Raw genomic sequence first — 15,969 nt, 5'->3', positions numbered from 1 at the left:
GCGAAACGTGGAAAGCAACTAACATACAAGCTGAACCAAGACCAGACCACACTGCAAGCACTTTCAAAGAAACACAACTTTGAAAGGATGTGGTAAAGAAACTGCCCCAGCCCAACCAATGATATAGCCAAACTGCTAGTCATACACCAGGTTCACTACTCTGAAATTTGCCAAATCTGACACTTATAGCTGATCTCTCAATAGCTTGATTTCTTCAGCACGACAGCTGAACCGAGTTTCACTGTTAGAATGATTTAAAGGAATCACATTCTTCTGGCAAGTATCAGGGGGTAGCAGTGTTAGTCCTGATCTCTAAAAGCAGCGAAGAGTCCTGTGGCACCTTATAGACTAACGGACGTATTGGAGCATAAGCTTTTGTGGGTTGCATCTGACGAAGTGGATATTCACCCAGGAAAGCTTATGCTCCAATACGTCTGTTAGTCTATAAGGTGCCACAGGACTCTTTGCCAATTCTTCTGGTAGAGTTCTCTGCTCCTAAACCGGAAATGCTATAAGACACTCCCATCCCATCCAAGATCTTTCCCCACTGAAGCAGTGAGCCCTCTGGGGGCAGGGAGAGACACATACACTGCCTTGGCCCATTCTGACATGCTAGCAGATTAGAGAGACGTAACTTTTTGCAGAACACTGCTGATATTCACCTTCTTTTGAAGGGAGAAAATGAGAAAGATGCTCCATGGAGACATGAGCTTAGAGACTGATTTGGAAACAACTTTCCAACAAGACTGAAATGGCTACTATCAGGACAGTATGACTAAGAATCAGAGCTTTCTAAGCTGGGTTTTGCTTTGCAGACATGCGTGGGTGATGCTGCCCCTCCGCTCTGCCTGCCTGCTCTGTTCACATGAGCAGACAAGATATTGAAATATACAAGGCTCTTGCTCTGGGAGAGGGGATTCTTACATATTTCAAAATCTGTCCTTGCTCTCAAGAACGAACTGGGTACCTGAGCAGTGTGCCTACGATTGGGAAGAACCCAGAAATCTGGGGCTTACAAGTCCAGGAGAGCAACTGGAATTTTATCTGTGCTGTGGTCCTTGTTTTGGGTACAGAGATTTCCTCTATTCCCCAAGTTGAGGAAGGAAGTTAAATATATTTCATGTTGAAAGGAGGTCTGAGTGTGAGGCAAAACATTGACCTTGTCCCTTTAAACAAAAAATGGATGCACAGCAGCCTGCCTACTGTATTTGGCCCTCCAGTGCCCCCCTATCAGGACTCGTTATTTGGAGTTCAAGCTTTCACTTGTGCAGCTCTCCCTACAACAGCATAGTCACAGGGCCGAAGTCCAGCCTGAGAGCTCTGGGGCTCTCCTGGCTGTGCCACAGAGTAGCAAGGCAGAGCACCAAGACACAGGCCTAGAGAAAAGCAGGAGGAACAGAGTCCTAGATTTCGAGGCAGAAGGAACCATTGTGACCATCTAGTCTGGCCTCCTGCATAGCACAGGCCAGAGCCCTGCCCCAGAATAACTCCAAAGCAGGTAACAGTGCGGAGGAAGCCTTCCAGCGCAGACAGACATGTGCTCACTCTGCCCCAGCTAGCTCACCAACAATGCCAATGTGGACATTGCAGCACAAACAGAAGCACAGGCCAGCGGCTCAAATACAAGCCAACTTGAGCCCCTGGCTCTGTACTCGGGACCAAGCCTTACCAGATCTGCTGCTCTTAGTATTTTGGCCCATGGAATTGGTAAAATCTTGTTTTGTGCATCTCCATAGGCTGAAAGAGAATGAGAACAGCCGATCTGGCAGGAATTAGCACCCTCAAAAGGCCACTGGCAACCTGAAGGAGTGGTTGAGTGAGCTGAGGAGGGTCCAAGGGAACACTAGCAGTGGCTGCTTAGAGAAGCTGAAGAATCTCACTAGTTACACAGAAGTGCTGCAATGGAGATGTGAATTCCAGCAGTTTCACGGAACACCTCTGTTCTGCAAAAGAGCTGTGACGTGAATCAGGGAGACCAGGAAGATGCGAACGCCCAAAAGCAGAGCAATGGAGAGATGATTTGCAGTCCAGAAGAAAAATATAATGTCTGTAGCAAGGTTATTGAATGCTGAGCAGTTTCCTCCTCCTGCTTTCACCACAATAGATTTTGATAACCTACTTGGAGATCTGTGCATCCTGTAATAGCAGAGAGTCACAAAATACCACATCTCCGTGTACTAGACAGTGCTGTTCACATCAACTGGGCTCAACAAAACAATCACATGAGTAGCAAGTATGTGACAGAAGCAAAACTGTGGAACAATTCAGATCAGCTGCAATCCTCACCTGCAGTGGTTTGTCACCAGGTGACCACACCCATATATCAACTGTTTATACCAGCTGGGACAGCAGACGCCGAGTTGACTGGATACTTGTCTAGCTATCATCTAGCTAGGGTCTTGTAACAGTGTCGGGGGAAAAAAATGTCTCATGGTCAAATACCATATCTCACAGTCCTGATACCAGATCTCAGGCCACTGTTTATGACCCCAACACTCCCAAACTCACTGACAAACTATTAGCAATTCCAATAGAATCTGACTGTCCCCTGTCAGCCCCCCACCCAACATCATGCAACAGTTACTGAAAAAGCCATACATGGAGAAAGGAAAACAGAATGCAAATCGTCCTGTTGCAAACCAGTTACTCCAGCCATTGCTGCTATGATTGCTTTGGGCCTAGCCCCTTTGCTGCCTACAACGCCCTGTGTTCTGTAACATACTGTGGAGTACTGCATGCTGAAGGAGATCAGAACACATCTCAATCAAAGCTGCCCCAGACAGAGAGTCGTGTGAAAGGTAAGGCCTGAAGTGAGGGGTCTCCCCAATCGTACAGAGAACTAACAGGAGTAGGGATAAAACAGAAGGATTCACAAATATTGTTTGGTTCCACTGAACCTTCTGCACCATCCTGTTCCTCCCTACAAAGTGTCCCAAGGCCAGATATTTCTCAGATCGCCCCCCTTTTCTATTGCTGGCTTTGGGAAGCAGTTCTACAGAGAGCCTCCTAGCTACTCTGCAGCAATCTTGTCAGTACTGTACCTAGCTCACCCCTAAGGAACTTCTGCCAGGATGTGTCCTTTCAGACAGTGGGCCTTGACCGTGCACACAAGGACAGAGGATTTATGCACACAACTTTCTCCTCCATGAGATGGGTAATCACAGCACGCCAGCTGCTGCCCTTCAATTCTCTTGTCATTCCAGGCCCTCCCTAAAACTGAGCTGGAAATTAAGACAGTTGTAGGGATCAAAAAAATAATCTGCATTTCCATCAGCTCCAGTAGGAGGCTGAAGCTAGATGAAACTCCACCTTCGGAGCAATGGGCTGTGCCCACTGTGAAGCTGGAGCGCGCCTCCCAGCCCTGCCCGGGCGGACGGACACGCGCTAGATCTGCTCAAGTCGTGCACTAACAGCAGCACTATGGATGCTGAGGCACGAGCTAGCCCCCCGAGTACAACCCACCCGACCCCTCTGGGTCCATCCTCGGCTGCCTAGCCCATACCACTGCCCGTGACTCTATGGCCGCCCTGCGGTTTTTAGCATGCCAGTTGGAGCAGAGCTAGCGTGTCTGTCTACCTGCTTCCCAGCTGCAGCGTAGACATAGCCACCGATTCCTGGGGCAGTAATGTTTGACTGAACACTCACAAATAGATAAGGAAAGGAGGCCACACTCCACCCCATGTACACTAACAGAACTGTGTGGAAAGTACTGAAATGGCATGAAAGGAAGCCAAAGTCCACCCGCCTTCACCCACTAATATGCCTGTAAACGTGAAGGATGGTGAAGCAGAGATACATGTGTTGGCCGGGTGGGCATTGCTCCAAATGGACGCGAAGGTTCTGTCTACACTGCGATAAGACCTGCGACACGCTGCGGCCGGTCCAGGTCAGCTGACTCAGGCTTGTGGGGCTCGGCCTGCGGGGCAATAAAATTGTAGTGCAGATGTTGGGGCTCAGGCCCCATGATGCGGAATCCAGGCTCTGCCCTCAGCCCAAATGCCTACACGACAACTTTTAGCCCCACAGCCCGAGCCCTGCAAGCCCGAGTCAGGCGAGCCAGGCTCTGAGATTCGGTGCCACAGGTTTATCACCACAGTACAAACATACCCTAAGAGTTCAAGGATGCTGCAAGGTGAACACTACTGCATTGTTAGAGCATTAGACCCATTCTAGAGCGACCTGGCACCTTATCTGGCTAGGTCATGCTTCCAACTGTAATTAGACGCCTTACAGTCAGCTCAGTCACTGCATAACGCTGAGTAAGTAAAGTCACATAATAGTTGCACCATATTCCCCTCCTCTTTGCCTTCTCTTCTCTGTCCTAGAGAATAATTTCCATTGCCAGCCTCTCCAGGAGGCACTGAATTGGGATGAGGTTTGTGTTGGAGCAAAGGGTTGCAGTATTCACACCCATTCACATCTAGTCCCCAACTGGCTACACTGAGCCTTGTTTCCTCTAGCTGTTCCTGGCTATTTTGCTTCCTGCTCACTTTTGTAGGGTAGCCAAGGGTAACAATTCAGCCATCATGCTATTTTAGTGTGTCTTTGGAAAAGGATGTTGGGGCCTTAGTACGTAGCAGGCCTACTGAACTAACTGGCCAGCACTTTACTCTGTGGGAGGGGATGACATTTCCCTGTGATGGGAACCTGGCAGTGACGGACTCAATCATCCTTCCTTGCTTATTACTCATGCTGAGGGATAGCTCAGTGGTTTGAGCATTGGCCTGCTAAACCCACGGTTGAGAGTTCAATCCTTGAGGGGCCATTTAGGGATCAGGGGCAAAAATTGAGGATTGGTCCTGCTTTGAGCAGGGGGTTGGACTAGATGACCTCCTGAGGTCCCTTCCAACCCTGATATTCTATGAAATTCCAGCTCACCCTGACCATTGAGACCTTTACAATGTAACCTTGGACATAGGTATAACTGTATGGTATTGTAACAGGTACCAGGCAGACTAAAATACACCTAAAAGGGATCTCATTTAAAAATGGATGTTTTCCTATTAGACAAGGAAAGAAAATTGCTTTCTTGTCTGTAATTTCCTGTTTGCAGTGTTTTTGTAGCCATGCTGGTCTAGGGTAGGAGAGAGACAAGGTGGGTGAGAATCTCATTTACTGGACTAGCTTCTGCTGGTAAACAAGCTTTCAAAAGTTTCTCTCTCACCAACAGATGTTGGTCCAACATAAGATATTGCCTCACCACCCTGTCTCTTATAATGTCCTGGAAAAATCAATGTAAATCCAAACACAACTTCTGCAACTCATTTCCCCACCCCCCACCACCATAAAGATCCTAAAGCTGTGTTGGCTAGCGAGGCTTGCTATCTCCAACGTCTTTCAGAACAGTGGAGTCATTTTAATGCAGAAATTGTGCCACGCTCCCTCATACTACCGTTTGCATAACAAAAAGCTTGTTTCATTTCACTTAACCTTGCAAACAATGCAAGGACTATTCTCTAGTGGCCAAAAAAGTAGATCTGTCTGAACCTTCCTCTGTCGTTATGTATCTGAATGGCCAAAGCCAGACTCAAGTAATGGGCTGTTGGAGGGTACCGACAAGGCCACGAGAACAGTTTTAACAAACCCAATCTCTGCACCAGACACCCTTTCTACAATCAGTTCCTTCAGCCACATGGTTAAGAAAAATATTTGCATTAGTTTACAATGATTTCATAAAAACACTGTTGGCTTTACATCCCACATGAATTATCTGATTGTTATTGACACAAAGGACTCTTTGTACTCGACATTAACACTGCACCCAAAATTACTAACTCATACTCTGGAGAAAGCAATTTATCTTAATTTCTAAAATTAAAAACCTAGAAGAAGGAGAAATAGTTTCAAGCTATTAGAAGGTTTTGAACATGTTCTCAGTTTCCTTAAACTCTCTTCTTTTCTTTTGCTAATGTTAAAAAACAAGTCCATTATTTCCAAAAGACGGAGGTGATACAAGTGGGCAGTTTTCGGCATGGTCTCTTTGGGTTGGCAGTACACAACCACAATTGGTCAATTCAGCGTGTAGTTTAGAAGTGCTCTTGGATTCCACATTGATGCTAAGCTCTCACATAGCTCTTCTGAGAGTAATACTTTCTACCATTTCTGCTTGGCTAGGAGACTCCGTCCCAACTCGGCAGATGATGACCTGGCATGAGTTATTCATGCCTTTGTCAACTCTCAGCTGCGCTACAGCAATGCGATATACCTAGGAATGACGCCTTAGGTGCTTAAAAAATTACAGCTAGTTCAGAATGCTGTAGAAAATATCATCAGAAGCACAGTGACCACGAGCACAACTGGCCCTCCATCGGCTTCCCACGGTGTATCAGAGCAAGTTGAAGGTCTCAGTCTTTAACTTTAAGATGCTCTATGGCCTGGGCCCGAGATACCCAGACGACCACCTAAAGCTCCAGGTTGAAGACTGTGGTCAACAGCTCTACTCCTCTGCACAATGGAATTCTCTACAGTAAGGGTAAAATTGGTCTGTGCAGGAGACAACTTTCTTGGTGCTAGTCAGGGACTGTGGAATCAACTCCCCCAGGAACTAAGGACCATCTCAAACTACACCGAATTCTACTCTGAATGCAAGGTGCATTTCTTTGACTTCCCTTCTCTGATATATAACAGTGTGTGTTTATATTAAATTTCCAAAAATGCACTACCCTGCATACAGTTCAGCCCTTAGCAGAGGATGAGAGAACACACACAACAGCCGTTAGTCACTGCGTGTAATGCATTACTGAAAGGTGCTCAGACACTACGGTGAGGAGCCTAGCTAGAACAGAGATCAGAGCAGAATAGTGTCTAGCAATGCCCAACTGACAGGTGATTTTCACAGGGTAGCTAGATCAGCACTTTTGGTTCCTTCAAGGTGTCAAGTTGGCTGCCCAAGACTATCACTAGCCAATTTTGAAAGTTTTAATCATAAATCATAAAAACCATCTTTACATAAAAAGCGTGTCCAAAACAGGCCCAACATCAGCTATCACAAAGGCAGTATAAGAAAATCAAATATGAACTGCGCCTTTAAAACAGCTAAAATTATGGCCTATTGGAGAAGTGGCCGTTCCCAAGATGCCATTCAGAATTAATTATTGACACCTATTAAGAAGCCAGGGACAGCTAAGTATAACTCTCACATCACTCTTTTTGCTTGGGCAGAGAGTAATAATTCACAATGTGAAAGGAATCCAAGACAAGTCAGCTGAACTGGATCAGCTAGAGCCTTCCATAGACAGATGCTCCTGTATACTGAAGCACAAACCTAAAGTTACCCCAAGCCAAACCAAAGTCTTCTTCCCCAATTTTCCACACGTTAAATTTTATTTAACTCAGGATCTTATTAAGATACGTTTCAGTGTTTTACAATACTACAGTACACCTTCCCATGGACGTCAGAGATCACAACCTAAATAATATTGCTCCCATGCTTTCTCTTTCAACGAGATTAGTTTGCAGCCAGTTTAATTTTTAATGTTTTCCAGCTAGTTTACATGTTCCACTTTCCTGTTGTGCTGCAAGATTAACATCAGCTTCAACTGTAAACTGATGGCACTATTGCTGTGTAACTACATTTACATTGACTAAGGCACTAGGAAATGCCCTTTAATAAGCTGCAGAGACAGCTCAGGGCAAAGACAAGAACAGAGGACATGTAAGTGTAAAATAAGCAGAACTGGACAATGTAATAACTTTGGACGGCAAATAATAGATAGTAGGTTTGCTTACACTACTCTGCCTGCAGATGAGAGCAACAGACTTATAAACGGCCAATGCTTTAAGATTGCAGTCTGGGAAAGCTACATGGTACTACAAAATTCTAATTGGGCTGATCCCCTCATTAGTCTGATTGGGGATGGATGTTTCTCCCACAACAAGCAGTGATTAGAAGGTACAAACAATTAGAAAAAAGTGAACCCTTGCATTCCAGATGGCTGGCAGAGAAATTCTAATTAGTCTGTCATATGGCTATTCAGGTTCTCCCCCAGGGAAGTTGCCCTCCACATATTTCATGAAGCAAAAGTCAGCTCTGGGTAACATGTGAATTTCTGTGCCGTGAACTCGATCTCAAAAATACTTGATGCTGAAGAGGAAACATTAGGGAGACAAAAGAAAAGGAGTACTTGTAGCAGTGTTTGAGCTGTTGGGTTTAGGTGGGTTTAAGTGGGATTAAACGAGCTTTTTTCAGACATGTTGATGGCCAGCATTCTAACCCTGATCCATAGCTAAGGATATGATCCACTCCAAATTTCTGCCAGCAAAGCCTCAACAATAGGAGCTGATACTTTCCTCTGAAATAGATCTGCTCAGCAAGTCCCACCAGAGATGCCTTGCTGTCAGCTTCCTTCTGATACTACAGAGAATTCTTTCCTGGGTATCTGGCTGGTGAATCTTGCCAATATGCTCAGGGTTCAGCTGATCGCCATATTTGCAGTCGGGAAGGAATTTTCCTCTGGGGCAGATTGGAAGAGGCCCTGGGGGGTTTTCACCTTCCTCTGTAGCATGGGGCACAGGTCACTTGCTGGAGGATTCTCTGCACCTTGAAGTCTTTAAACCATGATTTGAGGACTTCAATAGCTCAGACATAGGCGAGAGGTTTATCGCAGGAGTAGGTGGGTGAAATTCTGTGGCCTGCGTTGTGCAGGAGTTCAGACTAGATGATCATAATGGTCCCTTCTGACCTTAATATCTATGAATCTATACACAGAGCTGGTCCCCTCCAGGTCAGGGGTGAGTTTGTCACCCCGACCTGGTGGAGTGGGGGGGGGGAGAACGGTACTGAATCTTATTCCACTGCTGTCTGCGCTATATCTGCTCTGTGGACGGAGATGATTTGATTCTAAGGCTGAGAGTTCTGCACATTTCACCATGACAACCACCCTGTCCTTTTTCAAAGGAAAAGGCCAAATAAGAAGCAAGTTCAGATGGGGACAAAACTTGAGATATCGAGATCATGAAACTTGAGATCACATTTACCAAGACCAAGACCAATGCTACGTGCACAGCTGCATCAAAAACTCATTGAATAACCACGTATGTAAAACATTGTACCAGCCACTCTATTCCACATGGAAGTTTGAGTGAGAACCACCAGCTGTATCATTAAAGAAAGGGCAGCCTGCTAACGTGGCAAGGGTATCTTCCGTATGACTTAACCTATCATTCAGTATCTTGGCACTAAGTTACAGGCGCTGCTTGTGCCATGTTAGTGAAGGTCAGGATCAGCATTTCCATCTCCAAGCGCAACTGTTATTAGGAGTTTAAGCCTTAGCAGTTAAAACTCTGTACTGAAATTTAGTACCCAGTGACTGGGGGTTGGGAACAAGCATCAACACAGAGCAAGCTGCAAGGTGCCATTATACCCTCAATTCAATTAACACCGTTAAAAAATTCTCAGTACATTAAATGCTATATTAAAAGACTGCAAACCTTACACACACAGCTTTCTGCAAAATTCACCATGCAAGCTGAGATTTTCCATGCTCAGTTTCTCCAGGAGGTAACGGAGACCGGGCTTGAGGGGTTAAACTAAGCAAAATCCCTTCACTCATTTGTGTTATGCAAGATTAAAAAAACTTCCATTTCCAAAATATCTAGTGGCACTTAGGCCTAAAGCTCAAATAGCTGAAGTGAGAGACTCTGCAGGAGCATGCACACAGCCCCTGTTGCTTTAATGCCCTCACTTGGTCTAGAAAATAAAAGATTTTAACAAAGGTAACTGAAAAATTATACACTGAGAACTCCCAGTAAAAAAAAACAGGCTTGCAACTTCAGGAGAGAGATGACATGCAGGGAAAGCATATGCATGTTCAAGGAACTTATAAAGCTTGTTAGCTAAGGCTCATACAAGATAGCAAATCCCACATGCCACATAGCCCTGGACTTTTCCTTTCTTCCTTTCATAAGATCTAGAAAAATCACACATACAACAGCTGCAATAAGTTTTTTGTAAGTCTGTGTATGTACAATGTGCATTTAACAAACCCACCCTTGGCAGCACTAAAGGCAGGGAGGGCAGGTTTCCCACCAGTCAGGGCTGGAAAAGGATCCCAAATTCAGCCCTGTGCTCCTCTGACTATCACGGCGAGACGGCTGCAGACAGTATGCTCAGTGGCTTTGTGGAGAAGCCTCATCACTTCTCAGCAATCCCTTAAAGCCAACCTGGAGAACAGTGTTAGTTCTCCGGGTTGAATGCATCCTGCCCTTCACAGAAGTGAGACCAAAACAGACGGGAACCTTTGGCACAGCAGTGACTGCTACCCCGCCCACCAAAAAAATATTACGTGGGATCCTGGGGATAGACCCCATACACCAACCCCCCACTGCAAATATACATTTAGAGCAACAGTTCCATTTGGACAGTTATCCAAGTGTTCTGGGTTGCTATATTGACTACAATTAGTAGAGATTTATGCAGTCATATACTGGAATCAAGTTAAAGCTGTGACAAACTACAGAGAGGGAGGAGATTTGAAGTTACAGCCAACTTTCTCCTGGCTCTTCACTGTACCACACAGCCATCAGGTTAGCATGCAACGCTAGGCATCCTGTGCGCTGCCTAGGTCAGGCAAGACTACTTCATCTGCCTGAACTTTCAGTTTCTTGATTTGAAACTGCTATTACAAAGCTGGTTCGTCACTGATATTAGGACAATGATACACACATTAGGATGCAGCATAACATTGAAGACTCTCAGCTGAACATTGCTTCCAAGAAGAAAATAGGTCTGAAGATTACATCATACCAGAATCTCTAGAAAAAGTGTGTACATACAGGGATTTCACGCCCCTCCCACACTCCCTTTCCCTCTGCAGCTGCCCCAATTTGGTTTAGCTGCAGAACCTACTACACTAAGCAGGGAATTGCTATTTAAGATAACTAGAGGGATCAGTTCCCAAACTAAGCACACTGGTGGAAAAACAAAATGCCTCTTTTCCCTTCTGTAGCATCCTCCTTCAAAAACTGTAGGAGGAGATTTAACAGAGGGGTCCTCTCTAACCATAAGTAGTCAGAAATGAGAGCAACAGTTTGAAACACTCCCAGAATGGCTGAACCCCATACAAGCTACTATAAAAGCCATATCATATAGTGCACCTTACAGGTTATATAAGCCCAAATCAAGAACTGGGGGTATATTGAAGAAGGCAGTGCTAGGCACTTCCAGTTCTGGAGCATCTCCAATGTAGGCCTGGTTTTGGGACAGGAATGTGCCCATTCTTTTACTAGTTTCAGAGTAGCAGCCGTGTTAGTCTGTATCTGCAAAAAGAACAGGAGGACTACGTGGCTCTGGGAAGAAGGATAAAGGAGTTTGAGGCGCAAGTGGTGTTCTCGTCCATCCTCCCCGTGGAAGGAAAAGGCCTGGGTAGGGACCGTCGAATAGTGGAAGTCAACGAATGGCTACGCAGGTGGTGTCGGAGAGAAGGCTTTGGATTCTTTGACCATGGGATGGTGTTCCATGAAGGAGGAGTGCTGGGCAGAGACGGGCTCCACCTTACGAAGAGAGGGAAGAGCATCTTTGCCAGCAGGCTGGCTAACCTAGTGAGCAGGGCTTTAAACTAGGTTCACCGGGGGAAGGAGACCAAAGCCCTGGGGTAAGTGGGAAAGCGGGATACCGGGAGGAAGCACAGGCAGGAATGTCTGTGAGGGGAGGGCTCCTGCCTCATACTAAGAATGAGGGGCGATCAGCAGATTATCTCAAGTGCTTATATACGAATGCACAAAGCCTTGGAAACAAGCAGAGAGAACTGGAGGTCCTGGTGATGTCAACGAATTATGACGTGATTGGAATAACAGAGACTTGGTGGGATAACTCACATGACTGGAGTACTGTCATGGATGGTTATAAACTGTTCAGGAAGAACAGGCAGGGCAGAAAAGGTGGGGGAGTAGCACTGTATGTAAGGGAGCAGTATGACTGCTCAGAGCTCCGGTACGAAACTGCAGAAAAACCTGAGTGTCTCTGGATTAAGTTTAGAAGTGTGAGCAACAAGAGTGATGTAGTGGTGGGAGTCTGCTATAGACCACCGGACCAGGGGGATGAGGTGGATGAGGCTTTCTTTCGGCAGCTCGCGGAAGCTACTAGATCGCATGCCCTGGTTCTCATGGGTGACTTTAAATTTCCTGATATCTGCTGGGAGAGCAATACAGCGGTGCATAGACAATCCAGGAAGTTTTTGGAAGGCATAGGGGACAATTTCCTGGTGCAAGTGCTAGAGGAGCCAACTAGGGGGGGAGCTTTTCTTGACCTGCTTCTCACAAACGGGGAAGAATTAGTGGGGGAAGCAAAAGTGGATGGGAATCTGGGAGGCAGTGACCATGAGTTGGTTGAGTTCAGGATCCTGACACAGGGAAGAAAGGTAAGCAGCAGGATACGGACCCTGGACTTCAGGAAAGCAGACTTCGACTCCCTCAGGGAACGGGTGGGTAGGATCCCCTGGGGGACTAACATGAAGGGGAAAGGAGTCCAGGAGAGCTGGCTGTATTTCAAGGAACCCCTGTTGAGGTTACAGGGACAAACCATCCCCATGTGTCGAAAGAATAGTAAATATGGCAGGCGACCAGCTTGGCTTAACGGTGAAATCCTAGCGGATCTTAAGCATAAAAAAGAAGCTTACAAGAAGTGGAAGGTTGGACATATGACCAGGGAAGAGTATAAAAATATTGCTCGGGCATGTAGGAATGAAATTAGGAGGGCCAAATCGCACCTGGAGCTGCAGCTAGCGAGAGATGTTAAGAGTAACAAGAAGGGTTTCTTCAGGTATGTTGACAACAAGAAGAAAGCCAAGGAAAGTGTGGGCCCCTTAATGAATGAGGGAGGCAACCTAGTGACAGAGGATGTGGAAAAAGCTAATGTACTCAATGCTTTTTTTGCCTCTGTCTTCACAAACAAGGTCAGCTCCCAGACTGCTGCTCTGGGCATCACAACATGGGGACTAGATGGCCAGCCCTCTGTGGAGATAGAGGTGGTTAGGGACTATTTAGAAAAGCTGGACGTGCACAAGTCCATGGGGCCGGACGAGTTGCATCCGAGAGTGCTAAAGGAACTGGCGGCTGTGATTGCAGAGCCATTGGCCATTATCTTTGAAAACTCGTGGCGAACCGGGGAAGTCCTGGATGACTGGAAAAAGGCTAATGTAGTGCCAATCTTTAAAAAAGGGAAGGAGGAGGATCCAGGGAACTACAGGCCAGTCACCCTCACTTCAGTCCCCGGAAAAATCATGGAGGAGGTCCTCAAAGAATCAAACCTGAAGCCCTTACATGAGAGGAAAGTGATCAGGAACAGTCAGCATGGATTCACCAAGGGAAGGTCATGCCTGACTAAACTAATCGCCTTCTATGATGAAATTACTGGTTCTGTGGATGAAGGGAAAGCAGTGGATGTATTGTTTCTTGACTTTAGCAAAGCTTTTGACACGGTCTCCCACAGTATTCTTGTCAGCAAGTTAAAGAAGTATGGGCTGGATGAATGCACTACAAGGTGGGTAGAAAGTTGGCTAGATTGTCAGGCTCAACGGGTAGTGATCAATGGTTCCATGTCTAGTTGGCAGCCGGTGTCAAGTGGAGTGCCCCAGGGGTCGGTCCTGGGGCCGGTTTTGTTCAATATCTTCATAAATGATCTGGAGGATGGTGTGGATTGCACTCTCAGCAAATTTGCGGATGATATTAAACTGGGAGGAGTGGTAGATACGCTGGAGGGGAGGGATAGGATACAGAGGGACCTAGACAAATTGGAGGATTGGGCCAAAAGAAATCTGATGAGGTTCAACAAGAATAAGTGCAGGGTCCTGCACTTAGGACGGAAGAACCCAATGCACAGCTACAGACTAGGGACCGAATGGCTAGGCAGCAGTTCTGCGGAAAAGGACCTAGGGGTGACAGTGGACGAGAAGCTGGATATGAGTCAGCAGTGTGCCCTTGTTGCCAAGAAGGCCAATGGCATTTTGGGATGCATAAGTAGGGGCATAGCGAGCAGATCGAGGGACGTGATCGTCCCCCTCTATTCGACATTGGTGAGGCCTCATCTGGAGTACTGTGTCCAGTTTTGGGCCCCACACTACAAGAAGGATATGGATAAATTGGAGAGAGTCCAGCAAAGGGCAACAAAAATGATTAGGGGTCTGGAACACATGACTTATGAGGAGAGGCTGAGGGAACTGGGATTGTTTAATCTGCAGAAGAGAAGAATGAGGGGGGATTTGATAGCTGCTTTCAACTACCTGAGAGGTAGTTCCAGAGAGGATGGTTCTAGACTATTCTCAGTGGTGGAAGAGGACAGGACAAGGAGTAATGGTCTTAAGTTGCAGTGAGGGAGGTTTAGGTTGGATATTAGGAAAAACTTTCACTAGGAGGGTGGTGAAACACTGGAATGCGTTGCCTAGGGAGGTGGTGGAATCTCCTTCCTTAGAAGTTTTTAAAGTCAGGCTTGACAAAGCCCTGGCTGGGATGATTTAATTGGGTATGGGTCCTGCTTTTGAGCAGGGGGTTGGACTAGATGACCTCCTGAGGTCCCTTCCAACCCTGATATTCTATGATTCTATGACTTGTGGCACCTTAGTGAAGAATGCAGGGATTCCTCAGAGTTTTGCTTAGCTGAAATTCTTGTCCCATCCTACACAGAACCCACATCCATCCAATTTCAGTGTCCCCTGACATTGTTCCAACAGGAAGGAGGGATGTCACAGACTGACATTACTAGTAAGCCAGTGTATGTAGGAGATAGCTGAAGTTGTTCAAATGGCTAACAGTTCGAAATGTGTTTAGCTCACTAATGAGTGTGATTATACTCTGACAAATGAGTAAATGACATTGTGGTGCTATGTCTAAAAGATCTCAATTCTTCCCGGTAAAACCTGCTCAGTTTGCAAGTAGAGTCATTCCTGGCCCCCACTGTTACTCCTGGGATCTGAGAATCGAGATAGATTCTGCAGGCCAAATTCTCTTTCCAGTGGAGATGTGAGCCAGACAGAATCTATTCCCCGTAACACCTGCAAAACCCATTTCCTTCAGTGTACCCTCCAGCATGGGCTGGCTCACACACTATGGGTGGAGCAAAGCCTCTAGCTTCATCCCAAGCACTTAACATAAAGGGGAGTTTCAATACATCAGTCTCTAATGGCAGAGCTATTGCAAAACCCTAAGCACTTCAAACCCTGAACAGCTCAGTTCCTCTATCCCCTTTGTGCATGGAATTCTTTCCCAGCATAGACAAAAGGTAAAGGGCAGGACAGTTCAACAATGAACGGGACTCCCAGTAATAAACAGGGTTTCAAATAATCTGGTAACGGACACTGTTCAGAAAGGAACCTAGCCTTAAACACTCACCTTTCACTCTGAGCATTCTAGGCACAAGAGATGCATGTTTTAACACAGTCTCAGATCTGCTCACCTGCAGTTCTTGGCAGGAATCCCTTTCACTCTGGGAAGGAAAGAGTGCCTAATTTGGGAAAGTCTTTATGCAGAGGTTAGAAGATACAGAGTCTCATTTTCAAGCACAGAGGGCCCTGGCTTGTTTATTTTTGTAAAGTCATGAAAGAATTTCTACCAATAAGAGGTTTTATAAACCTAAATTTTGGGTGGATGTCACTTTAACCTATCAGCAAGTACTCCTCACACTTACTACTGCTATCGTTATCTCTATTTGACTTTTGCAAACTACGCCCATGCCCATTTGGTTATCAGGGACAGTAAATATTGCACTGGTTTTTACAGTGCTGGTATGGACAAGTGCAAACAAAAATGGAAGAGTCTTCTGAAGCTGCTGTCATGACCCTGGGAATGCATCTCAACTTGCTTCACACAGTGAAACTGTTACTTCAATAATGAAACAAAAGAACCAAAAGATATGTTCTGCACAAAGTAGTGATGTAAGACTTCATAGCAACACTTTCACTCTGAAGTGATTGTTTCACTCCCTCTTAAAAGTGAATGAGCTGCTGTCAAAGGTCCCTTCCCCACTCTGAACTCTAGGGT

General features: G+C 46.0%; 1 protein-coding gene across 1 annotated transcript in view; it reads right to left on the bottom strand.

Annotated features, from left to right (window-relative positions):
• OSBP2 (oxysterol binding protein 2) overlaps positions 1–15,969 on the bottom strand; it is a 372,195-nt gene that overhangs the window by 333,283 nt on the left and 22,943 nt on the right. The gene's annotated exons all lie outside the window — the stretch shown is intronic.

Source organism: Lepidochelys kempii, chromosome 15 (assembly GCF_965140265.1).
Source record: "Lepidochelys kempii isolate rLepKem1 chromosome 15, rLepKem1.hap2, whole genome shotgun sequence".
Classification (NCBI taxonomy): Eukaryota; Metazoa; Chordata; order Testudines; family Cheloniidae; genus Lepidochelys; species Lepidochelys kempii.
Note: the sequence above shows the minus strand (reverse complement) of the source record. Positions and strands in the feature narration are given on the sequence as shown.